The sequence below is a fragment of the Podarcis cretensis genome (genome assembly GCF_951804945.1).
Source record: "Podarcis cretensis genome assembly, chromosome: 16".
Taxonomy (NCBI): Eukaryota; Metazoa; Chordata; class Lepidosauria; order Squamata; family Lacertidae; genus Podarcis; species Podarcis cretensis.
This window is the reverse complement of record NC_137186.1, coordinates 6,532,757-6,559,819: the sequence shown is the minus strand read 5'-3', so window position 1 is coordinate 6,559,819 and position 27,063 is coordinate 6,532,757. Positions and strand designations below refer to the sequence as shown.

The 27,063-nt window shown below is 44.6% G+C and overlaps 3 long non-coding RNA genes across 3 annotated transcripts; 2 read left to right on the top strand and 1 right to left on the bottom strand.

The window, feature by feature from the left end:
* The first annotated feature begins 10,417 nt into the window (after positions 1 to 10,417).
* Positions 10,418 to 12,399, top strand: LOC307204617. The gene is made up of 2 exons (XR_013833753.1): positions 10,418 to 11,232; positions 11,843 to 12,399. It is a non-coding gene; the product is annotated as an uncharacterized lncRNA (long non-coding RNA).
* Positions 12,400 to 15,592: 3,193 nt separating this feature from the next.
* LOC307205810 lies at positions 15,593 to 18,985 on the top strand. The gene is made up of 2 exons (XR_013834067.1): positions 15,593 to 15,904; positions 18,394 to 18,985. It is a non-coding gene; the product is annotated as an uncharacterized lncRNA (long non-coding RNA).
* Positions 18,986 to 22,851: 3,866 nt separating this feature from the next.
* On the bottom strand, positions 22,852 to 24,454 carry LOC307205394. Its single transcript, XR_013833997.1, has 2 exons — positions 24,052 to 24,454; positions 22,852 to 23,395 (listed from the first exon to the last, which is right to left on the bottom strand). It is a non-coding gene; the product is annotated as an uncharacterized lncRNA (long non-coding RNA).
* Positions 24,455 to 27,063: the final 2,609 nt, after the last annotated feature.

The following is a 27,063-nucleotide window of genomic DNA, read 5'->3' as shown; positions in this document are numbered from 1 at the left end:
TATGTACAAAGCTTAGTGAGAAAGATACAGCTTGTGTAGATGGAGCCAAATAAATTCAGCCCCATTACAGTTGATAGCTATCTCGGCTATATAATTTTGTCTAATTTTCCTGGGGGCAGTTGCAAAAAGTGCTGCACGCCAGGTCACATCTTTAAATAGTCATGGCTTCTCCTCAAAAATTATGGGAGCTGTATTTTGTTCCGGATACTAAGAGTTGCTAGGAGATCCCCTGTTCCCCTCAGCGAGCTACAATTTCCAAAGTGGTTTAACCATTGATCCTTCTTCACAGGGAACTCTGAGAATTGAAGTTCTGTGAAGGGAATTGAGGTCTACTACTAACTCTGTTAGAGCTGCCATATTTTGAAGAGCAAAAAAGAGGACACATTTGCCGACTTCTGCTTTTCACTATGGATCAGTATGACGACTCTCATTTTACGTACCCATGAAAAAGAGGTTGTGTCCTGAGAAAAGAAGGCATATGGCAGTTCCTAAGATTCTTTGGGGGATGCGGGTGGCGCTGTGGGTTAAACCACTGAGGAATTGCTCTAATTTAAGCCCAATATGGGTGGTGCTGTGGGTTAAACCACAGAGCCTAGGAATTGCCGATCAGAAGGTCGGCGGTTCGAATCTCCGCGACGGGGTGAGCTCTCGTTGCTCGGTCCCTGCTCCTGCCAACCTAGCAGTTCGAAAGCACATCAAAGTGCAAGCAGATAAATAGGTACCACTCCAGTGAGAAGGTAAACGGCGTTTCCGTGTGCTGCTCTGGTTCGCCAGAAGCGGCTTAGTCATGCTGGCCACATGACCCGGAAGCTGAACACCGGCTCCCTTGGCCAGTAAAGCGAGATGAGCGCCGCAATCCCAGAGTCAGCCACAACTGGACCTACTGGTCAGGGGTCCCTTTATCTTTAAGATTCTTTGGGGGGAAGCCATGACTGTTTAAAGTGGTATAAAAAGGCTTTAAAAGTAAGGTATAAATATGGCCTGATTATCAAAAGAATAAAAAAGGAAAAGAAGAAGTAAAGGATTCCATATCCTCCAAGTGTCCCAATTTTCCAGGGACAGTCCAGGAATTGCAGAAGACATCCTGGTCCAAGGGCCACATGGCAGAGTGAAGAGATGCATAGCTAGGTAAGATCTAGCATTGAATGCAATGCATTGAAATTAATGGGTCCAAGTGAGTCATATCTATTAATTTCAATGGGTCTCCAATCCGTCTAAATCCAAGGAACCTCCTATTTCCTCCTTTACTGAATTAGCTCGTTCTTTTTAGACTACATTTTATTCCTATTTCAGGCTCTGAATCAGGTTTCCTCAACCTCAGCCCTCCAGACGTTTTTGGCCTACAACTCCCATGATCCCTAGCTAGCAGGACCAGTGGTCAGGGATGATTGGAATTGTAGTCTCAAACATCTGGAGGGCCGAGGTTGAGGAATCCTGCTCTAAATTATGTATCAGAATACCTTATAATATAACATTTCACTTCTGTAAATCAAGAACTATGTTTTCCCTTTCCTACAGCTGTGTGGGGAGCAAAATAATCTCTTTCTGTTGCATCTCAGCAATAATGAATTGAATCCAATGCTAGCCCTACTCAGTGAAGGCCTATTAAAATGAATGGGCAAGTGAAGGAAGATAGGAATTCTATGATCCGTCCAGAGGAACCGAGTGCACTTGCTCTACGAAAACATATGGTTACCAAAAAATAAAATAAAATAGGATTCTCTGTACAGGCACTGAGCCATTGGGGAAAGGATAGAAATGTCTTTAAGCAAAGGGTCTTGGAACACAAATGGCTCATTTTTGAAATATTATGTAATTTGCTATTTTGTGCACTCATAGAAGGGAGCACCCATCAAGTGAGGTTCTACTTGCATTCTCCAGATTATGATGCCCTGGGCCATATTAGCACAGTAAAAGCTACAGTGGTACCTTGGTTCTCAAACTTAATCCGTTCCGGAAGTCCGTTCCAAAATCAAAGCGTTCCAAAACCAAGGTGCGCTTTCCCATAGAAAGTAATGCAAAATGGATTAATCAGTTCCAGACTTTTAAAAACAACCCCCAAAACAGCAATTTAACATGAATTTTACTACCTAACGAGAGCATCAATCCATAAAATGAAAACAATAAACAATGTACTGCAGTCACACAATCAATCAGTCAGTAGCTGAACTGGGTTCCACACAGTCACAAAAACAGAACAAAAAAGAGCCACAAAAACACAAAATAAATAGCAAAAACAGATGGACCTCAGCGTAACACTCAAAACAGAAGTGTGGCACTCAAAACAGAGGATGTTCAGCTTCCAAAAAAAGTTCCCAAACCAGAACACTTACTTCCGGGTTTGCAATGTTAGGGTTCCAAGTTGTTTGAGTACCAAGGCGTTTGAGAACCAAGGTACCACTGTATTCTGCTTGATTAACTTGGGTTCTTTTTAATTCTTCCACTCTGCAAAGCACGTCATTTGAGATGACCCAATATTTTTGCTTACTCCTCCTTGACAATAAAACAAGGTTTCCTTCATCCATCTCTTGAGTATAAGCCTGTTGATTGTAATTCACGTGTCTGGGGAAATGACAGAGCTATCCATCACTGCCTTGCCTCATAATTATGGCTCACACATCACTTAACAGTTCCTCCACATGAGTCTTACCTTCTCATTTCAGAAACACACCTCAGATAATCCAAGACACCAAACAGGGTTTCACAATGGTGCACCCTGTTCCCAACTTTCTGCATTTCCTGCATTCATTAGATGTTTTGTTATATCTGTATATGGATGGGCGTGTCTAAAATCACAGGCGAGGAGAGCATTGTTTTTGCAATGAGCTCCTGTTGGCAAGCTTCCCCTTTGAGAGGCAGTGTGGTACAGTGGTGAGGGTGTAGGACTAGGACCTGGGAGAGAGGAATCTCACTGGGTGACCTTGGGCCACTCACTGTCTCTCTGCCCAACCAAGGCTGTAGTGGAGAATGAATGCTCCATGGCCCTTCTTATATTCTTTTGTTGTTGTTGTTTAGTCGTTTAGTCGTGTCCAACTCTTCGTGACACCCTGGACCAGAGCACGCCAGGCACTCCTGTCTTCCACTGCCTCCCACAGTTTGGTCAAACTCATGCTGATAGCTTCGAGAACACTATCCAACCATCTCATCCTCTGTCGTCCCCTTCTCCTTGTGCGCTCCATCTTTCCCAACATCAGGGTCTTTTCCAGGGAGTCTTCTCTTCTCATGAGGTGGCCAAAGTATTGGAGCCTCAGCTTCAGGATCTGTCCTTCCAGTGAGCACTCAGAGCTGATTTCCTTCAGAATGGATAGGTTTGTTCTTCTTGAAGTCCATGGGACTCTCAAGAGCCTCCTCCAGCACCAGAATTCAAAAGCATCAATTCTTCGGCTATCAGCCTTCTTTATGGTCCAGCTCTCACTTCCATTCATCACTACTGGGAATACCATAGCTTTTACTCTACAGACCTTTGTTGGCAAGGTGATGTCTCTACTTTTTAAGATGCTGTCTAGGTTTGTCATTGCTTTTCTCCCAAGAAGCAGGTGTCTTTTAATTTCGTGGCTGCTGTCACCATCTGCAGTGATCATGGAGCCCAAGAAAGTAAAATCTCTCACTGCCTCCATTTCTTCCCCTTCTATTTGCCAGGAGGTGATGGGACCAGTGGCCATTATCTTCGTTTTTTTGATGTTGAGCTTCAGACCATATTTCAACATCAAAAAAACTTACATTCTTAGACGTACCATATTTTTTGCTCTATAAGACGCACACCCCCCCAAAAAAAAAGTAAGGGGAAATGTGTGTGCGTCTTATGGAGTGAATGCAGGCTGCGCAGCTATCCCAGAAGCCAGAACAGCAAGAAGGTTCACTGCGCAGCAAACTAAGGCCCAATCGCCTTCTAAATCCAGCCCGCGGATGGTCCGGGAATCAGTGTGTTTTTACATGAGTAGAATGTGTCCTTTTATTTAAAATGGGCCTGCCTGGTGTTTTTACATGAGTAGAATGTGTGCTTTTATTTAAAATGCATCTCTGGGTTATTTGTGGGGCATAGCAATTTGTTCATTTTTCTTCTTCAAAATATAGTCCGGCCCCCCACAAGGTCTGATGGACAGTGGACCGGCCCCCTGCTGAAAAAGTTTGCTGAACCCTGCCTTAGAAGCATGGTAGAAAAGTCAAGGTCATCTGGGAGATTAGTGTTCCGCGATTCCCCTAAAATTCAGCACTGTTTGAGGTCAACTGGGAGATCTGGTTCAGGACAGGAAACAGGAAGTCTTTCTTCACCTCATGTGCTGTTAATTACAACTTGCGTGTCAATTCCCCTCCCCCATGAGAAATAAAGACACAGGACACATAGTTTAAGTTTTAATTGGGCATGAAAAGGCCACAACTTTATTGATTAGAGAATTGAAGGTATTGGCCTTAGGCATTGGCTCCTATCCACTACCCGGCATGGTGACCGGGAAGGGTTAACACAAACCGTGGGGGTCCTGTTGAAGTACGCCAACTAGGATCCCACGGGTGTCACCGCTTGGGGGCGTGCCAGAGGCCCTTACCTTCCAAGGTTTCGGACAAGACAATGCCCCCCGGAGTCCTCTACCGGACTACCCCTTTTCTTGGGGGAAGGTGATGGCGTACCTTCCCCCCCATCCATTTGCATAACAATAGAACCCCAGCCAATGCCTAACTGCCAATACTGAGGAAAGTTGTGATGTTTGCTACGAGGTAGGCGAAAAAACCAGAAGGCCGTAAATTCGCCAACTTGGAAAAATTCCTACCAGGCCCCTTGCGGCGACCAACCGAAGTCCATAGCAAGGTCATACCTACCTATGTCTACCTCAGCTGGCCAGGAGTAAAGAGGGAGGTCCCTGGGCGTGCCTGGCCTTAAGAATGCTAGGCCACACCTCCCCAGCCCGCCGATTGGTGGGCGGGTGGAAAGCACGCCCAGGGATTCCCACAGATCTCGCGGGGGCCAAATGCCAGCCCCCGCGCTTGGGGGAGGGGCTAGACCGCAACCCCCTCTCCTCCCCAAGGGTCAGAAATGGCTTTACAAAACTCTCTGGCACAAGGCGGAGCGACAGCCACTGCCTTCAGTGACTCTGGTCTGGCTCCATTTAAGGCTGTTCTCCCTGTTCGGGGGCACAAGCTGCCTATTTCAATCAGCCCTGCATTTTCAATGATGACGACCGGAATCTTCCTTTATTTTTAGATAGGAGGCCGCATCCTAAATCCCTCTGAACTTTTTTTTCCCCAACCTGGGATGAAGTTGGCCCACATTCTCCTGAATCAAGTTCACCGATAAGCATCCCACACAATTGCATGACTCTTCCTCCCTCGAGCAAACCAGTCACTCAAGTCTCATACCTGTTTGCCATTGGGTGGACACCTAAATGCTTAATCTCACTATAATATCCTGCTCATCAACCTGGAATGTTTACTCAACACCTCCAAAAAATGCCAACCTCTTCCTGGGTCCAGAGAGGGACATCTAAGGGGGAATCTCTCAACAGTTGCTCCTAAGATGCTCATTCTTGCTAATTTTACCCAGATTCTAAATTCAGCCCAAATTCCATTTTTTCAAATAATAATATTTTACTTTATTTCCATATAGAAAATTACATTTGTTACTCAACAACTATATTCCAATTCAGCAAAACTAGTTACTCCCCCCTTCACCCAATTTTGATGTTTATAACCCAAACTGCATACAATTGCATTTTAAGGTTCCGTCTTATTTTATTTCATCCTCTCCAACATGTTTCTTAATATATTCTGCTGTTTTCTTGCACTTCAATCCACGCTATGGTGTTCGCATATGAGAAATAACTTTTTATATGGACCAGAAATGGTTTCCAGTCTTCTTTAAAAGATTCTAAATTTGTATCTTTTATTGGTGCTGTCCATTTTGCCATTGCTACGTATTCCAGTACGCTTCTGAGCACAATTCGAAGTGTTGGTGCTGACCTTTAAAGCCCTAAACAGCCTCGACCTAGTATACCTGAAGGAGTGTCTCCACCCTCATCGTTCAGCCCAGACACTGAGGTCCAACGCTGAGGGCCTTCTGGCAGTTCCCTCACGAGGGTTAGCGATGAAGTTACAGGGAACTAGGCAGAGGGCCTTCTCAGTGGTGGCGGCTGCACTGTGGAACTCCCTCCCGTCAGATGTCAAGGAAATAAAAAACTATCTGACTTTTAGAAGACATCTGAAGGCAGTCCTGTTTAGGGAAGTTTTTAATTTTTGATGTTTTATTGTGTTTTTAATATTCTGTTGGGAGCCGCCCAGAGTGGCTGGGGAAACCCAGCCAGATGGGCAGGGTATGAATAAATTTATTATCATCATCATCATCATCATCATCATCAACCATTCTTCCTTTGAGTGTGTTCTCGCCTCCTTCCATTTCTGAATCCTTGCCACCGTAGTCACATATATATGGTACATAAATATCGTTAAGCCTTTCTTGAGATTTTGCTGTCCAGAAGGATTCTGGCCTCCTGAGAAAAGTCATTTTAATTTTTTTCTTTGATTTCAATGGATATCACGTCCCAAATATTCAGCTCAAATTCCAAAGCAAACCCTAAATGCATCCACACTTAATCTGTTCCTCCATCTGCTCTTGGTGTGATTGACATGAGCAGACACACTACTGCTGGAAGGGAGGGTGGTAAATTACATGCGCAGAGCACCGTCGCCATGTAATGATCTGTATATGTCTGTGGGAGGGGAGAATGTTTCATTAAGATTGACAGCAAGCCCTTAACAGACAGTCTCCTGAGCCCATAGAAGATTGAATCCAGATTAAAATCTTCAGCATTGTGCATGAGTATGGGCTAAGAGCGCAGCTGCTGGATCAGACCAAAGACCTCTCTAGCCCAGAATCCTGTTCTCACAGTGGCCAAACAGATGACCAGATAGGAAGCCCTTAAGCTTTTAGATATATTTTTCTCAATAATGAAGATGGTTTTCTATTGTCTTTGTTTTATTCTTAAATCTGTTTTAACTAAAGTGATTAAAAAATTGCAGTTCTGCTGTACTTTACAAACATCTACCATTTTTCTTTGCTTTGCTGTCGTCAGCAACTGGTGACCATGGAAGCAGGAAGAAATATCAGGGGAAGTTCAGTAGCTCACTGGTAGAGTATCTGCTTTGCATGCAGAAGGTGCCAGCTTCAATCTCCAGCACTTCGGGATGTCGGAAATGTTGGACATTTTCCATATCTGCTATTGGGTCCTCGGAGGACAGATTCACACAAAGTGGCAACCAACCTTGCAGGATTTAACAGGATTTATTTGAAATGCATATGCAGAACAAAGGTACAGAGCAATGAGTTTGCAATCTGCACACCCCAGTCAGGGTGTGCCTCCTTTTTATAGATTTGCAAAATACAATACCACCTGATTTCTTGTAAAACCACCTGATTTCTGGGAAATCAAAAGTTATAGCAACTTCCTATGTCCTTATATGGGCTTGACCCCCTTCCTTCCTGCAATGGCCCCACCAGCCTCACCACACCATGGCAATGTGCATTCCTGAGTCTGCTTATCTCTTTACAACCTTGAATAATAAACATTTGAGCCTGTTCCATCAATGCCAGCCTTGTTCCCCTGACGGACCTCTCCTTTCTCAGAAAGGCCTTGGGGGGGGGGTTGCTATGGCCCTACAAAATGACCAGAAAAGATTGTTAATGTATGGGACAACAGCGGCATAGATGCTTCTAGCCCAGAGATGGAAAAAAGAGTCAACCCCGACCAGAGAAGAATGGCAAACCAAGATGGTGGACTATGCCGAAATGGCAAAATTAACTGGGAAGCTCGGAAATCAAGAAGACAAGAACTTTTAAAAAAAAAAAAAGAATGGGGGAAAAATACAATTTATTTACGAGACCATTGCAAGCAGGTCAAAACATTGGCAGGATTCTAATCACACTTGCAAAGAAACGAAAATTGTGGATAAATTAGAAGGGAAAAATTTGGATTGTATTGATATGCAGTTGTAAATATTGTCATATGGACCCATGGAAGGGATGGGGGGAAGTCAGGAGATTCAGAGTCATCTTGATATTTGGATTCTGAATTGTTGTTTGTTGTATGTTTATACTTTTTAAAATCAAATAATAATTAAAAAATATTAAAAAGGTATGTCCCATGCCTGAAATCCTGGACAGCCATTGCCACTCAGTGTAAACAATCCTGAGCTAGATAGACCAATGGATTGAATCAGTATAACTCAGTTTCCTATTTAAACTGGCCCTTAATTCACAACCATGAGGACTAGAATCCATTTTAGGGGAAGGACCATAATTTGAAGACAGAGCATCTGTTTTGCATACAGAAGGTTGCAGGTTAAATCCCTGGCATCTTCAGGTAGGGCAGGGAAAGTCTGGAGAGCTACTGCCAGTCACTGTAGACCAGTGGTGGCCAAACTCGGCTCTCCAGGTGTTTTGGGACTACAATTCCCATCATCCCTGACCACTGGTCCTGTTAGCTAGGGGTGATGGGAGTTGTAGTCCCAAAATAGCTGGAGTGCTAAGTTTGGCCACCACTGCTGTAGAAAATGCAGAGCCAACCAATGATCTGACTCAGAGGAAGGCAGATCTTTCTATCTTCCTCACTGTGGCTTTTATAGGTTGCATAAGAAGACTTCATTTCCCGTTTCCATTTCGTTAAATGGAAACTTCAGCTGCACACACCATTATGCCTTCCTCGCAGCTCCAATGATCTCATTGTAGTCTTGTTAAAGGGACAGTTCCAGCAGTCTACGAGTGTCATTTCCTTCCTTGTGACAGTGTCATAATAGTAGATCATCTAAGGCTACACATGGGCCATCATTGCTGTGAATCATCAGGAGTGATTTCTCTGTTACTAGTATAGTAATACTCAATGCTTTTTTCCTGGAGGTACGCATACTCCTAATCATTTTGTGAATCGTTGTACTTTGGTTCATTTCCTGTATTTATTTCCCCCCGATTTGAACTATAAAATGGTGATTTTCTTGAGTCAAAATGAGAGTACCCCTCAATATTTTTTTTAGGGGGGGGAAGCATTGGTGTCAGTAGCATGAAAGCCACAGAGTTATAATAGAACAAGTGAATGTTTAAATGATCATGTTTCACACTTTCTGTGTTTCGTTTTAATGGGTCTGTGACCATATAATAAATGACTGAATCATTACAAGCCGTTCAGCAATAGAATGGACTACGTAAGACTCGCTTTCCTTGGAGGTTTCTAAACAGAGGTTGGAAAGTCCTCTATCAGGGATTTTTTAGCTGTGATTCCTGCATTGCTGGGGTTTCAAATAGATGACCCCTGTGACCTCTTCCAGCTCTACAAATCTATGATTGAATGAAGGAGCAATAAAATTTTGTCTAGGGATTATGGGAGTGCACATATGTTGTGTTCCATGATAATGCTTTTGTGTAATTTGTTTTTAATTGGGTTGTGGATTTTAGTTTTATTTGTACACGGTTTGGAGAGCTTTTCAATCGAATGGTTTACACATCTTACCATACACATACAGTGGTACCTCCGGTTACATACGCTTCAGGTTACATACGCTTCAGGTTACAGACTCCGCTAACCCAGAAATAGTACCTCGGGTTAAGAAATTTGCTTCAGGATGAGAACCAAAATCGTGTTCCGGCAGCGCGGCTGCAGCAGGAGGCCCCATTAGCTAAAGTGGTGCTTCAGGTTAAGAACAGTTTCAGGTTAAGAACAGACCTCCGGAACGAAGTACTTAACCCGAGGTACCACTGTACTACAGCCAATTGGATGGTCTTATAGGATGAGGGGTTTGTCAGTGCCTACCAGACATAAAAAAGAAAGCCCACTGGATCATAAGAATGTACCTGCTGGATCATCTAGGCCCATCTAACCTAACAGCCAGGTCTCTCAGTCAACTATTAAATACTGCAAGGAAAGCGACAGGCAGAGCATGAATGGGAGAGCCCCCTCTCTCATTGTTATGTCATAAGAGAATAAAACCAACCAGAGATGGAAAGAAGACCAAGTCCTTACTAGAGAAGAATGGCAGATGAAGTTGATGGACGATGCTGAAATGTCCAAAAGGACCGGAAGAATCAGAAATCAGGAAGGCCAAAATTTCAATAAGGAATGGGGAAAATTTATAACATCTTAAAGACCATTGTAAACAGTTAAAATCGTTAGTAGGGATTTGAATATCACTTGTAGTTTAAGGGTGAATTCTGGATACAAAGGAGATGTAAATGATTTGGACTATCATAAAAGATGCAGAAAGAAATGATAAATAACAGGAGTCACAAAAGGGAGGGTGGGAGGCCAGGAGATTCCATGGAATCTTGTTTTTATGACTGATGTTTGATATATCTCTGGGTCAAGTCAATGACCAATCTAGTTCAGCATCCTGGCCAATCAAATGACCCACAATGGGAAGCCCACAAGCAGCAATTCTTCCTACTGATGATTCCCAGTGACTGGTATTATGCTCAGGCATACAGCATATAACAGTGGGAGAACATAGCTCTCATGGCTTGGAGCCACTGTTAGTCTGATCTGCACTAACTTGTTGAATCCCCTTTTAAAGCCATACAAGTTGGTGGCCATCACTGTAGAGATGAAAGACACCACTTCAGGAAATCCTGCAGACTCCTGTCACACCAGTGCGCGTGGGCTGCAGGATAGCTCAGTCGATAGAGCATGAGGCTCCTCATCTAAGGCTCATGGGTTCAAGCCCCATATTAGGCAAACAATTTCCATATTACAGGTTATTGGACTACTTGACCCTCCTAGTGCCTTCCAGTCCTACAATTTTCTGACAGAGAAGGTGAGTAATTGAATGTGTACTTTTGGTTCATTGTACCCATAACTGAGTTTCCATGGAATGTGCATGAGCTCTGCCCACACCAAGTGATCTCATAAGAGAGAGAAACACCCCTGGTTTCCCCACCTTGGGACTCATATGGGGTGTGTCCAGCAATCATTGCTCAGGTGACACAAGGGCAACAAGACCGAGACCCAAATGGATGGAGACATAATCCCTTGTTGGAAATTCTGTGTGCAATCCCATGAGTCAAAGCCAAGGTTGCACAGCTCCAACTAATTAAGAAAGAGATTGGTACAAAATGCAAAGGAAAAGAAAACAAATAAGAATGGCTGGGCCATGGCTCAATCGACAGGAGGGGTTGGGTAAGGAATAGTATAAAAAGGTGCACTGGATGGGAGGCTGACATTCACAACAGCTGCACATCCAGAGATCTCTTTGGTGAACCAGGTAAGTCTCTCTCTCTCTCTCTCTCTCTCTCTCTCTCCCTCCCTCCCTCCCTCCCTTCCTTGTCCACCTTTCAGGCAGTGGTGACTGGTGCGCATTGGGACTGGCATGGTGGAAGGCCTTAGAATCTGGTTCCCTCCAATGCTGCTGGACTCCAGCTCCCATCATTCTCCTAACAACTCTCAGAACTCTTAACAAACTACAGCTCCTAAAATTATTTGGGGGAGGCCATGACTGTTTAAAGTTGTTTCTTGGGGCCTTAAATGTATGGTCTGAATGTGACCTTGGGAGCAATCTGTTGCTCGCCAATGTCCCCATCAGCCCCAAGCATGGCCAATGTTCAGGGGTGCTGGGCGTTGCCATCCAACAACATCTAGAAGACACCACATTGGTTACTCATGGATTAGTGTGAGAGAGATGTTGGATAATTTCCATGCTGACTGGTGGGGCAGGAGGCAAGGAGCCCAACAGCAGGGTTGTTGTGAGAATGAAATGGGGCAGGGGAGGGTCATGTGTGGATGCCTTGTGGGGCTCCCAGGAGGAAAGTTGGGATGCAAATGGAATTGTAAATAAACTGATTCAACAAAAGTAAGCCCAGATCTGTTTCCTACAGGTTCGCTTTGACAACCAAGAAAGATGTGCTCCCGTCAGGACAAAGACCAATGCTACAAGCAGGAGAAAGAGGAAGGGTCCTGCTGTGGTGGCCGGAGGTCTTCCACCAGTGAGGACCGAGGTTCTTGCTGTCTGGGACGGAGAAACAGCGGAGGGTGTCATGGCAATCGTGGTTCATCTGGCTGTCATGGGAAGCAACAAGAGCAGCAACAGCAACAGCAGCAGCAGCAGGTCTTCCAAGTCCCATCCCAGAAGCTGAAATAACACCAAGGAGAATTCCTAAAAGGGCCTAAATCTGCAGGGATTAGGTGGAGTCATTTCAACACCAGTTGCTGAGCACTTGAGACACTCTCAATACATTCTGTCAGCTTTATCCCTGCAACAAATTCGACCACCCCAATGCTCCAAATTCTCAGCTGCCTCTTCTCCTCTTCTAAGGGGAACATCTCCTGTGACATTTGGAGCATGAGAAGAGCAAAGAGAGTCATCCAGCTATTTCTATTTGCTGTTCATTCGCATACATGAGAGAATAAATAATAAACAATTAGTAATAATGAACTCCTGAGCTTTGATTTCTTTTAAACTTTTTTATTTTAAGAATCTCTGAATTTCACCCAAAGCATCATCCATTTCAATCCCGTGAATGAACAATGTCAATGTCATGTTGAGTAGGTTCATAGAAAGTTGCATTCTACTGAAACAGAACCTTGGCCATCTAGCTCAGTATTGCATACATTGATTATTGTGTACATTATTGTTTACAGTGGCTCTCCAGGGATTCAGGTAAGGGAGGCAGTGATGTTTCTGAATTCCAGTTGCTGGGAATCCCAGGAAGGAAGAGTGCTCTTGCATAGCCTCCAACATTTCTCTGATGAAAATAGGGAGGTCCTATATTATTATTATTATTATTATTATTATTATTATTATTATTATTATTATTACTATTATTATTACTATTATCCTCATCATCAATATTCCACCCATCTGACTCAGTTGTGAGTCACCCTGGGCAGCTTCCAACATATAAAAACATAATAAACTTCAGTATACGTTGTTTCCTTCAGATGTCTTATGAAGGTTGTATAGTGACTTATCTCTTTGGCCCAGGGGTTGGATAATTCCATACCCTCAAACATTTCTCCAATGAAAATAAGGATGTCCTAAGGAAAAGCGGGACATTCCAGGATCAAATCAGAAACCAGGAGAGCATCTATAAATCCAGAACTGTCTCTGGAAAATAGGGACACGTGGAGGGTCCACTCTTAGGGTTTTGCACTATGAAAATAGGATACAGGATGAGATGCCTCATTGGCCTGATCTATCCTGATTCTTCTTTTGTTCTTGTGGGATTGCCCGGTATTGAACCTGGGAAATTGTTTGCCTGCAAGAAGTTCTCAAAGGAGACGTAGAAGACACTATCTAACCTTCTTAAGGACTCCACTCCGTATTTGTGTAGGGTTTCTTCTCCTGATGGTAACCCGCAAGGCAGCAGGAATGGCTTTTTCCCCAGGGGTCACTTCCGAAGCCTTTCTCACGAATGAGTATAACTGCAAGGCAGGAGAGATTTGGATCACAGTTTTCCTTCTCCTAGATGAACTACCTTCTGAATATGATGAGCCCCGTCTGCCCCCATGCCACTGTATAAGACAGGAATATAAAAATATCTGAGCAACCAATGGTAAATGATTACAAGGAAGCAACAGGAACGTTCATAGCTTAGTGGCAGAGCATGCAGCAAGTGCCAGGTACAGTCCAAAGACTCAATGCCCTTTCAGTGTGTTTAACACAGGGATTGATGGACCAGTGGTCTGACTCTGCAGAAAACAGCCTCCTGTGTAAACCAGCCTTTTATTCAAGAAGAGGGGCTAAAATCTCACTTGATTTTAAGGCTAAGGACAATAGCACTGTGGCAGAGCAGTAATATAAAGGCATAGCTGTCAACCGTCCCTTATTTGGTGGGAAACTGCCTTATCTCAGCGCCATTTCCTGCTGCTGTCCCGGATTGATGATGTCCTTTAAATTTCCTGGGTTTCATGCTCACCCGGCTCAGGAGGGAAGCAGCGGCTCAGGGTCCTCCGCCACAAGAGAGAGAGCGCACACGAGCTGCCGCTTCTCCGTCTCTCCCTTTTCCCCCTCAGGGGCACGTCGTGAGGAGACGGGTGGCGGCGGGCAGGCAGGTAGCCCCTCTCTTGCGAGACTTCCGCCGCACTACCAGGGGAAGCTGGAGGCAGCAACAGCAGAGGCTGAGGAGGCAGCCTGAGGGAGGAGGAAGAGGAGGGGACAGTGGCGTAGCGTGGGGGGTGCAGGGGGGGCCTGCTGCACCAGGCGCAACATCGGGGCACGCGCACTCGCAGCTCTCTGCCCCTACTAAAATCCACGGGTTAGGGGGCGCAAATTACTTGCCTTGCCACGGGTGCTGACAACCCACGCTATGCCACTGGGAGGGGATGCGGAGGGACGCAGAAGGGCGGCACTTCAACGGCCGCAGCACTGCCGCAACTGCCTCATGCCGGGCTCACGGGCGAGAGTCTCTCTCCCTCCCTCTCTCTCGGGCGGGGAAAGGCCGATGGAACTCCTCGTGCCAGGATGACAGCAGCCCCGACGTGCATAAGCTAAGCAAAATCCCTTATTTGGGCTGCTGATCCCTTATTTTCAAGGCTGCTGGTCCCTTATTTTCAAATCTGTAAGTTGACAGCTATGTATAAAGGTAGCTTAGTGGCAGAGCAGCCTCCCTAACTAGAGCTTAGAAAGGCACCCTGTCTGAAACACTGCAGACTGACTTTTTAAAATTTATTAACATATAAAACGCATACATATACATATACATTTACACAATACACATACACAACACACTACCTTATTTTCATAACATAAAACATACCTACATTACTCTATATAATACCTACCTATACTATACATATCAACATACCTACATACCTACCCCACACAGACACCCACCAAGTGACTTCCAGCCGTTCTTGTTACGCTACTTTATTTTTCCAACTAGCTTAAACACATTTCATTATTTCTTTAATCTCTTTTTCTATCTTGACTTTACTCTCCTTTCACTCTAATCATTTTCTGGATTAACTCAATATCTGTCAGAAATTCTACTTTTTCCACATAAATTTTGATGTATTCCTTAAAGATAGCCCACTCCTTATTCACTTTTTGTATCATATCTCCTCTTATCCTCCCTGTTACATTGGCAACACTGCAGACTGACTTCTCTTCTCATGAGGTGGCCAAAGTATTGGAGCCTCAGCTTCACGATCTGTCCTTCCAGTGAGCCCTCAGGGCTGATTTCCTTCAGAATGGAGAGGTTTGATCTTCTTGCAGTCCATGGGACTCTCAAGAGTCTCCTCCAGCCCCTTTATGGATCACTGCCTTGCCGTGGCGAAGGGGCTTGAATAACTCAGAGAAGCTATGAACTATGCCGAGCAGGGCACCCAAGATGAACAGGTCATAGTGGAGAGTTTTGACCAAACATGATCCACCTGGGGGAGGATAACCAGCAAGCCACTCCAATATCCCTGCCAAGAAAACTCCATGGACAAAGACAACAGGCAGACTGACTTGGTGTAAGACAATTCCTTATGTTCTATATTGGGACCAAGGCCCAGTAGCAAAGCATCTTCCTTTCATACAGAAGGTCCTAGGTTCAAACAACAACACTTCCAGGTAATTCTAGGAGAGACTCCCTCCCTGAGACCCTCAAGAGCAGTTGCCAGTCCATGTGGATAGGGCTAGATAGTGAAGTCAGGTGTCGCATCCTGACACAAGGCACCCACAGACACAGGTGCATAACATACTCAAGATAACATACTCAAGTGTAACGGAAGATAGGAATCTCATGTAGGAATGAGTCAAAACTCATTAATGCAAGATGGTGGGGAGTTAATGAAATGTGAGGCCATGGGTGCGTCAAAAATTCTAATAGAATGTCTCTGGTGCCTGAAATGGAATGTCTGGAGATGGTATAAAAAGCTCTTTTGTTCCAAGGGATCCTCATTCGCTCGACAACACTTGACTTGACAACAACGTCTTCTCAGTGATTGACCGGGTAAGTATGAGGACCTCGCTTTTCTCTGGACTGTCAATGGATCTATCATTCTTCAAGGAATCCTTCTGCCAAATCTAATTGAGTAGGACCAATAGCTTTCCAGATTTGTGAACGGAGAGGTCAATGGCTGCTAGTCATGATGGCTATGTTCTACCTCCACTGGCAGAGGCTGTTTGGCTCTGAATTCCAGTTACTGGGAAGCTGTTGTGCTCAGGAAAAGTTTATGGGCTTCCCATTGAGACATCTGGATGGCCACTATGAGAACAGCATGCTGGATAAGATGGGGATATGTCAGAATCCAGTAGACTCTTTTGTCTTACTTTGTTTTCATGAAAATATTTTACCAAACCAAATTCAAGATGCTTGTGATATGTTATAAACTCATTAACAACTTGGGACTTAGATACTTGGGCTCCCAAGTTTCATCATCCACTGGAAGCCAAACCAAAGGTAAAGGATGATGGGATTTGTATTCCATCCTGATGCAATGGCTGCTGTAAACAATAGTGGTGGGATGAGCCTGATGAAACTTTTCCTTTAGCAAGGAAGGGGAAGAGGCCCTGAAGACCCATCTCTCCCCTTGCTACAGCCTGATGGAATTCCTAGTGATGTGCTGAACCTTTGAATGGCCTTTATCTTGATTAGATTGTTGGGTTTTTATAGCTCAGTGCTGCCTATTCTAATGGGCAGCAGCTCTCCAGGGTTTCAGACTGGATCTTCTCCCAACCCTTCCTGGAGGATCCAGGGATTGAACCTGGGACCTTCTGCATACAAAGCCAATGCTCTACTTCTGAGCCACAGTCCTCCTCCATAGAAAGGAACAAACGAAGTTGCCTTGTATGGAGCCAGACCATTGGCTACAGATTGCTCAATGTTGTCTCTCTTAACTGGTACAGGCTCTGCAGACCCAGCCCTGTCTGATTGAACCTGTGGCCTTCTTCTGCATGCAAAGCAATTGTGCTACCCACAGAGCTATGGGTGCATTCCCTCTCTTAGTCAAACTGTTGGTCCATTTCACCTAGCTGTTCCTCCTCTGACCAGCTATGGTTGTCCATGAGTATTTGGCGGTGGCAAATCTATGATGGAGATGCTTTTTTTAAAAAAAAACAACTGAGCAGGGATTTGATATACAAAGCATGTGTTTTAGCGCTGAGTAATGGGATTTCTCGATTGACATAGCATTTTGTGAGAGCTTGACTGCTGTCTATAAATGGCTCTAAAATCAGGATGTAGCTGGAAATTCAGAGGGGTTTTTATGGCATTTCTTTTTGTGCCTGGTTAGATTGGCTGGACTGGAGTGGGGACAAGGAACAAATCTTGATTTCTGAAAACACATTTGAAAACTGTCAATTGTTCTAAAAGCAATGTTGATTTGGGAAGAAAGCTTCTCAATTCAGAGGCATCTGTGTTGTAGGGAAAGATCTCTCTGGGGCACCCTCTAAACCCGAAGGTGCAAGGATAAATATTGTACGAGCCTGAATTGTGAATGTTGCTGACTTTGCATGTCCACCACTGGTGGGAAATAAATTTCCTTGGGAAATATTCTAGTATATTTAAAGAACATGTCTGAACCAATCTGGGATTATATATGAAACATACATATAAAGGTATAAAATAGGGAAGGGGGAACTTGTATCCCTCCAGATGTTGTTGGTCCCTGATTCCCATCACTCCTAGCCAGCATGACTGATAGGCAAAGAATGATGGGGGTTGGAGTCCAAAAACATCTGGAGGGCCTGAGGTTTCTCACTGATGATCAACAGGGTTGCCAAACCTCCAGGTCTAACCTAAAGTCTCCAGGTTTTCTTTGACTCCCTTCAAATGCCTGGTGGAGGCCTGAATCTCCAGGTGTGGAAGAATGCCAATAAGAATAATAGTGGAAGTAGAAGTAATAATTCATTCAGAAGATTTGCAAGCTTCATCTCAAAAGGAGCTGGCTGCAAATGACAGCCCAGATACTTGGGGAGGGTCTGCCCTGTTTGCTTTTCTCTCTCAATTGACCTCAGTCTCCAGGACCCACACCATAACATCACAAGGAACCACCCCAGGGTCACAGGTTTGGGCTCTAAAATATCAGGGTCTGGAATGTTCCTCACGTGGCAACCCTGCTGGTCTAGGAAAAGATGTCTATCAAAGGTAGGGAACCTCTGGACTCCCAGATGTTATTGGACTCTTATGTCTAGCATCAGCAACCAGCATGGCAAATGGAAGAAGGAAAATGAGAGTTCTAGTCCAGGCATAGGCCAACTCTGGCCCTCCAGATGTTTGGGACTACAATTCCCATCATCCCTAGCTAACAGAACCAGTGGTCAGGGATGATGGGAATTGTAGTCCCAAACATTTGGAGGGCGAGAGTTGGCCTATGTCTGTTCTAGTCCAACAACATCTGGAGGATCACATACCTGCTTTACAGAATACCCCAAAAGCGGCTCCCTTGGAGAAACTGGATCAAAAATGACATTAGTCTTTCTCTCTTTCTCTCCCTCCAGAAGTTATCAAAGCCATAGCAAAGATGAGCCAACAACAACAACAACAAGGAGGAGGTGGCTGTTGTGGCGGCAGAAGTGGTGGTGGAGGAGGAGGAGGCTGTCATGGTGGTGGTGGCCATGGAGGAGGAGGAGGCTGTTGTGGTGGCCGTGGTGGTGGAGGTGGATCATCTCAACAAAGCCAGAGGAGTGGAGGAGGCTGCCGTAGTGGTGGCAGTGGTGGTGGTGGAGGTGGTGGAGGTTGTTGTGGTGGCCGTGGAGGTGGATCTTCTCAAAGCAGAAGCAGCAGCGGAGGAGGAGGATGCGGTGGCAGGAGCAGCGGTCAAAGTAGCGGTGGAAGCAGCGGCGGATGTTGCGGTGGTGGCGGCGGTGGAAGTACTCAGCAGAAGTGCCCTCCAAAGTAGATGCCTCCAAAAAGACCTGAAATCCCAACCCACAATGACCAACACCTCTTCAACATATCTTCTTGCAAAGCAAATGGTTGCTGTCTTTTCCAGATGATGAGCCAGACCTTCCTCTGGCATGGGAAACATCAGTCTTTCATTTTCCTGATATGACTACTTCTTTCAAGGCATTAAAAACTTCTTTCCTGCAAGCCTTTCAGTGTCATGGTGTTCTTTTCCTATCTTCACTTCTCCATACACACATAATGTTCCTACTCTTCAACCACATTGTCCTCTCTGCTCCCAAGCTCTGCAGGTAGTCCTTACACAAAACTTATGGGAAATGCTGGGGAATGCTGGGGAATGAACCTGAGACCTTCTTCATAAAGAAGGTTCTCTGCCACTGATTTAGGAGTCCTCCCAAAATAGGAAGCCGCCTAGATAATCTTGCCCACTATGGCCTACTGTGACTGGCTGCATCTCTCTAGGGCCTCAGAATGAGGAAGAGGTTTCCCATCCTTTCCCATGTGTTCTTTTTTCAATTGGAGACGCTTTTGGCTAAACTTGGGATCCTTCTTCCATTATTCAGCTAGAATGATGGACCTACGGTCTCAGTATAAAGGAGCTTCCTATATTCTTCTTCCACGGTGGAATATGCAGGTGGCTTTTAAGAAAACTTGATTTAAATTTGACCTCTTCAGTGAACGGTTCACTTTGTACCTTTGTACATCCGTTCTTATTTCAGACAGAGGTGTTCTTTCGAATCTCCTCCCAGCTTCCACCTTTTCCAAAAACACCCAAGTGAGTCATCTTGTCTAATTCCTTGCCAAACAAACAGAACCTGACTATCACATGACATGAGGTTAGCCAGAAAGTCTGATTAGGAAAATATATAGAAGAATGTCTAATGCTCTCCTTAGGGTTGTAGATCATAGAAGCCAATTCCTAAGAGCCGTAGTGGCTTCTCCCTCCAATAAAATATTTGAGGGGACTGGGCCCCCAAGAAGTTAATGGACATTGCCATTCAAATGGTGTGGGGTGTGGCTTAACTGGCCCCCCACAATACTTCATTCAAATTGGCACCCCTGTTGCAGATGATTGGTCCATCTAGCTCAAGGTCAGTTACACTGATTGGCAGCTGCAGCTTTCTAGTGATTGGACCTAGCCCCTCCTTCATGCAAAACAGCAGTTTTACCAGTGAGTTACAGTCCTTCCTTTGGGTTGGATCTGTGGTGTCCCTGTGGACTCAACTGGTTGTCATCAGATGGGCTTCAGGTGTGTTGTGGTTCTGGACTGTCAGGAGTTAACACTCCAGGAGTGTGGTTCTTATCAACTGGGTGCACTGCCCACATGATCTGTGCTTTTTTCTTTTGATCTGTGCTCTGTGGGGGCTGAGCTCTCTCTGGAGAGCAGTCTGTCTGAGAATGTCAGCAAGGTCGTCAAGAGGCAGAAAGCTGCGAACATGCAGCTAAATTCTGTAGGTTTTTCTTTTCTGTTTTGAATGTTTCTAAATAAAGAGTTTTAGATTAGAAGCACTGGTGTCGAGCTGAGTTATTGAGGACACCACGTCCACACAGACAAGCCATTTTATGCTGCGTGTGAACTCTGCTATTATCTGGTGTGATAGGAATTTTATGGTCTTAAATATATGGTAATGTTCATAAGTGTACCAACCAAGCACATACATAGATCAGCACAGGAAGGCCAACCTGGAACCATTTTGATTCCTAAACTGACCAAATCTTTTCTCTGCGAGGTCAAAATGGAAAAGCCTCCCCAGTGTCTTTTCCTTCACAAATCCTCTCTTAAGGGTATGTCTGTGTTTGAATAGGGTGTGAGCCTGTGACATGGCCCAGGAACTAAGTATTTGTCATTACAAAAGACTGGCCAGGCTACCCAGGAAATCCAATCAAATAACCTGCCAGACAGGAGATAAACAAGGACAGGAGAAAAACAATATTAAAATTTCTGTTTTAGACCGCCTTTTCTGTGATGTAGGTGTGATGTATCTGAGGGGTGGTCTTAGGTTACACCCCTTCTGTGATGTATGTATGATGTGTTACCAGAAAAATCCGAGGGCTCCCTTGGACAAAAAGTAAAGACACCAACCAGAGTAAACTGGAGCAAATCAGCAACCTGTAGGCTTGGCCTTTATTGACTGTTGCAACAGGGTGCTCCCCTCACTTGCAGGTGAGAGGAAAGACACAGAAAAATGGTGTGCAAGACCTTATAAAAACTTTTGAAATCCCCCTCCTCTAGGTCAAGCCCACCCCCAGAAACATCATGCATACATTACAGAAAGGAGGGGTTGAGGGAGGAGTTGTGGTGGTAACCTGAGTGTCCTGTCACCTGGCTGGTTCCCTTCTCTCCCCCTCCCCATGAGTCACTTCCAGGAGACAAAGGGGAGTTGGCAGTTTCCTGCCCCCTGAGGGAAGATCTGATCATTGTCCTTTGTTTCAGTCCATGCTGAATCCACTCCCATATGCAAGTTCTTTGTGATCTTGATTGTCTTCTGTCTAGGACCATCAGGGTTGGCATAGCAACTGGGCAGGGCTCCTGTGGATGTGCTGGGATGGTGAAGGGATTATGGTGCCCTGTATCAAACCTTCCCCATTTTGTAGTCCTTCGTTCATGGAGTAAAATAAAAGTAGAACAGTGCAAATCCGATGCATGGTTGATTTTCTATGAATTTATAACAGAAGTGTAGCGTATGTAGTGTGTGAGTGTGAGTGTGTGTGAAGTTTGTACAAACTGAATGATGGGGGGGTTTCCTGCTACAGATGTTTCTGGGGGTGGTCTTGATCTACAGGGTGGCAATTTCAAAAGTCTTTATAAGGCCTTGCACACCATTTTTCAAGGTCTCCTCTCTCCTGCAAGTGAGGGGAGCACCCTGTTGCAACAGATCAATAAAGGCCAAGCCTACAGGATGCTGTTTTGCTCCAAGTAATCCTGGTTGGTGTGTTTGTTTTTTGTCCAAGGGAGCCTCGGATTTTTTCGTTAACACTGGCAACTGAGGAGAGTGGCAGCGCATGGAGTGGAAGCATGTGGGCGCCATTGGAAGTTTGTCAGAATGGCAATAAATCAAATTTATTGCAGGGCCGTTGCAGGAGACTCAGTAGGTCAAAAGATATACGACCCAACAAACTTTAACAAGGTGACATTGTATAAGAGTAAGGTATTTTATGTGTTTGTTTGTGTCTGTTTGTTCATTGAATGTGTTTAAAAGCAAGCTTTGAGGATAAGTCCTTCCAAACGGGCTTTCGACAAAAACAAACCAATGTCCCAGATTCAATACCTGGCATTCCCAAAAACCAAAGAAGAATCATGATTGATCACTCCAATGAGGCATCTCATTCAGTATCCTATTTTCACAGTGCAAAACCCCAAGAGTGGACCCTCCAAATGTCCCTATTTTCCAGAGACAGTTCTGGATTTATAGAAGCTCTCCTGGTTTCTGATTTGATCCTGGAATGTCCCGCTTTTCCTTAGGACATCCTTATTTTCATGGGAGAAATGTTTGAGGGTATGGAATTATCCAACCCCCTGAGCCAAAGAGATAAGTCACTATACAACTTTATAAGACATCTGAAGGAAACTCTGTATAGGGAAGTTTATTATGTTTTTATATGTTGGAAGCTGCCCAGGGTGACTCACAACTGAGTCAGATGGGTGGAATATTGATGATGATGATGAGGATGATGATAATAATAATAATAATAATAATAATAATAATAATAATAATAATGGAACAGGACCTCCCTATTTTCATCAATGTTGGAGGCTATGCAAGATCACTCTTCCTTCCTGGGATTCCCAGTAACCGGAATTCAGAAGCATCACTGCCTCCCTTACCTGAATCCCTGGAGAGCCACTGTAAACAATAATGTACACAATAATCAATGTATCCAATACTGAGCTAGATGACCAAGGCTCTGTTTCAGTAGAATGCAACTTCCTATGAACCTGCATCAACATGACATTCATATTGGTCATTCATGGGATTGAAATGGATGATTCTTTGGATGAAATGCAGAGATTCTTAAAATAAAAAAGTTTAAAAGAAATCAAAGCTCAGGAGTTCATTATTACTAATTGTTTATTATTTATTCTCTCATGTGTGCAAATGAACAGCAAATAGAAATAGCTGGATGACTCTCTTTGCTCTTCTCATGCTCCAAATGTCACAGGAGATGTTCCCCTTAGAAGAGGAGAAGAGGTAGCTGAGAATTTGGATCATTGGGGTGGTCGAATTTGGCACAGAGATAAAGCTGAAAGTGCCTCAAATGCTCAGGAACTGTAGTTGAAATGATTCCACCTAATTCTTCCAGAATCAGGCCCTTCTAGGAATTATCCTTGGTGTTACTTCAGCTTCTGGGATGGCACTTGGAAGACCTGCTGCTGCTGCTGTTGCTGCTGCTGCTCTTGTTGCTTCCCGTGACAGCCAGATGAACCACGATTGCCATGACACCCTCCGCTGTTTCTCCGTCCAAGGCAACAGGAACCTCGGTCCTCACTGGTGGAAGACCTCCGGCCACCACAGCAGGACCCTTCCTCTTTCTCCTGCTTGTAGCATTGGTCTTTGTCCTGACGGGAACACATCTTTCTTGGTTGTCAAAGCGAACCTGTAGGAAACAGATCTGGGCTTACTTTTGTTGAATCAGTTTATTTACAATTCCATTTGCATCCCAACTTTCCTCCTGGGAGCCCCACAAGGCATCCACACATGACCCTCCCCTGCCCCATTTCATTCTCACAACAACCCTGCTGTTGGGCTCCTTGCCTCCTGCCCCACCAGTCAGCATAGAAATTATCCAACATCTCTCTCAGACTAATCCAGGGGTAACCAATGTGGTGTCTTCTAGATGTTGTTGGATGGCAACTCCCAGCATCCTTGAACATTGGCCATGCTTGCAGCTCATGGGAACATTGAACAGATTGCTCCCAAGGTCACATTCAGACCATACATTTCAGGCCCCAAGAAAAAAATAGTCCTGGCTTCCCCCAAATAATTATTGGAGATGAAGTTTGTTAAGAGTGTTGAGAGTTGTTAGGAGAATGATGGGAGCTGGAGTCCAGCAGCATTGGAGGGAACCAGATTGCTTCTAAGGCCTTCCACCATGCCAGTCCCAATGGGCACCAGTAACCACTGCCTGAAAGGAGGACGAGGGAGGGAGGGAGGGAGGGACAGAGACAGAGACAGAGACAGAGACAGAGACAGAGACACAGACACAGACACAGACACAGACACAGACACAGACACAGACACAGACTGACTTACCTAGTTCACCAAAGAGATCTCTGGAAGTGCAGCTGTTGTGAATGTCAGCCTCTCATCCAGAGCACCTTTTTATACTATTCCTTAGCCAACCCCTCCTGTCAAGTAAGCCATGGCCCAGCCATGCCTATTTGTTTTCTTTTCCTTTGAATTTTGTACCAATCTCTCTCTTAATTAGTTGAAGCTGTGCAACCTTGGCTTTGACTCATGGCATTGCACACAGAATTTCCAAGCAAGGGATGATGTCTCCATCCATTTGGGTCTCGGTCTTGTTGCCCTTGTGTCACCTGGCAATGATTGCTGGACACACCCCATATAAGTTCCAAGGTGGGGAAACCAAGGGTGTTTCTCTCTCTTATGAGATCACTTGGTGTGTGCAGAGGTCATCCATATTCCATGGAAATTTGGTTATTGCTACAATGAACCATCAAATGTGTATTTGATTACTCACCACTTTCATAATAATAATAATAATAATAATAATAATAATAATAATAATTTATTATTTGTACCCCGCCCATCTGGCTGGGCCTCCCCAGCCACTCTGGGCGGCTTACATAAAAACCAAAAATACAGTAAAATATCACACGTTAAAAACTTCCCTGAACAGGGCTGCCTTAAGATGTCTTCTGAATGTCAGGTAGTTTTTTATCGCTTTGACATCTGCTGGAAGGGCGTTCCACAGGGCGGGCGCCACTACCGAGAAGGCCCTCTGCCTGGTTCCCTGTAGCTTTGCTTCTCGCAATGAGGGAACCGCCAGAAGGCCCTCAGCACTGGACCTCAGCGTCCGGGCAGAATGATGGGGGTGGAGACGCTCCTTCAGGTATACGGGACCGAGACCGTTTAGGGCTTTAAAGGTCAGCACCAACACTTTGAATTGTGCTCAGAAACATACTGGGAGCCAATGTAGGTCTTTCAAGACTGGTGTTATATGGTCTCGGCGGCCGCTCCCAGTCACCAGTCTAGCTGCCGCATTCTGGATTAGTTGTAGTTTCCGAGTCACCTTCAAAGGTAGCCCCACGTAGAGTGCATTGCAGTAATCCAAGCGGGAGATAACCAGAGCATGCACCACTCTGGCGAGACAGTCCGCGGGCAGGTAGGGTCTCAGCCTACGTACCAGATGGAGCTGGTAAACAGCTGCCCTGGACACAGATTTGACCTGTGCTTCCATGGACAGCTGTGAGTCCAAAATGACTCCCAGGCTGCGCACCTGGTCCTTCAGGGGCACAGTTACCCCATTCAGGACCAGGGAATCCTCCACACCTGCCCGCCTCCTGTCCCCCAGAAACAGTACTTCTGTCTTGTCAGGATTCAACCTCAATCTGTTAGCCGCCATCCATCCTCCAACCGCCTCCAGACACTCACACAGGACCTTCACTGCCCTCACTGGTTCTGATTTAAAAGAGAGGTAGAGCTGGGTATCATCCGCATACTGATGAACACCCAGCCCAAACCTCCTGATGATCTCTCCCAGCGGCTGCATGTAAATGTTGAAAAGCATGGGGGAGAGGACAGAACCCTGAGGCACCCCACAAGTGAGAGCCCAGGGGTCTGAACACTCATCCCCCACCACCACTTTCTGAACACGGCCCAGGAGGAAGGAGCGGAACCACTGTATGACAGTGCCCCCAGCTCCCAGCCCCTCAAGACGGTCCAGAAGGATGTTATGGTCGATGGTATCAAACGCCGCTGAGAGATCCAGCAGAACTAGGAAACAGCTCTCACCTTTGTCCCTAGCCCGCCGGAGATCATCAATCATAGAATTCTAGTACTGGAAGGCACTAGGAGGGTCATCTAATCCAATCCCCTGTAATACAGGAATTGTTTGTCCAACATGGGGGTTGAACCCATGTCTATGAGATTAAAAGTCTTATGCTCTGCCAACTGAGCTATAATCGATCACATGACATGGTGCACACACACCATATATATATATTTGTTTTGTTTTTGTTGATTCGGATTTGTTTTGTTTTTGTTTTTTAAAACCAATAAAGCTATATATATATAGCTTTATTGGTTTAAAAAAACAAAAACAAAACAAATCCGAATCAACAAAAACAAAACAAATCCGAATCCATACATATCACAAAGAAAAAAATTATTTAGATTCATACATAACAAATTCCATCATGACTTCCGATCACCGCAATGTGGTTTCTAAATTACATTTTTGGCTACACACTTTCTATTGTCTCCCCAAAGTTGTTTCAGTTATATTGATTTTGTACAATTCTCTAATTTCATGCAGAAGTCCATTCAGGCCTCCCAGAGAATTTAGATTTTTGCAATGTTCTTTTAAATATACTCTGTAAATATCCCACTCTCTTTGGATGTTTGTTCTGTGTCTTCTCAGAGTCTTGCTCTCATTCTTGCTAACTTTGCATATTCTAACATTTTCATTTGCCACTCCAGTTTGTTAGGGATGGAATCTCCTTTCCAGACTTTTTCAGTTAAACTTCTTGCTGTGGCTATTGCATACATAAAAATTCTCCTTTTTTTAAATTTTGTTACTCATTATACATAGCAGAAAAGCTTCAGGCTTTTTGGTGAAGGAGAATTTAAACATTTTCTTAATTTCGTTATAAATCATATCCCAGAATTCCCTTATTTTTCTTACAATTCCACCACATGTGGTTCATTGTGCCTTCCACCTCTCTGCATCTCCAACAAATGCTTGGCCTGGTTTTGTACATTTTGGCTACTTTGACAAGTGTTAAGTACCATCGGTAAAGCATTTTCATGAAATTCTCTTTCGGGTCATAGCACGCAGTGATTTTCAGTTCCTCCCTCCATAACTTTTCCATACTTCCATTTGAATATTGTGACCAAAATCTTTGGCCCATTAGACCATTACTGATTTAACTTCCTCCTCCTTGACCTCCCAGTATAGGAGGAGTCTGTACATTTTAGAGAGTGATTTTTTTATGGTTTGAATTAGATCTTTCTCAAGTCTTGATATTTCTGTGGAAAAGCCCTTCTGTTTGTCTTTTTGGAATGTCTCATTTAATTGGAAAT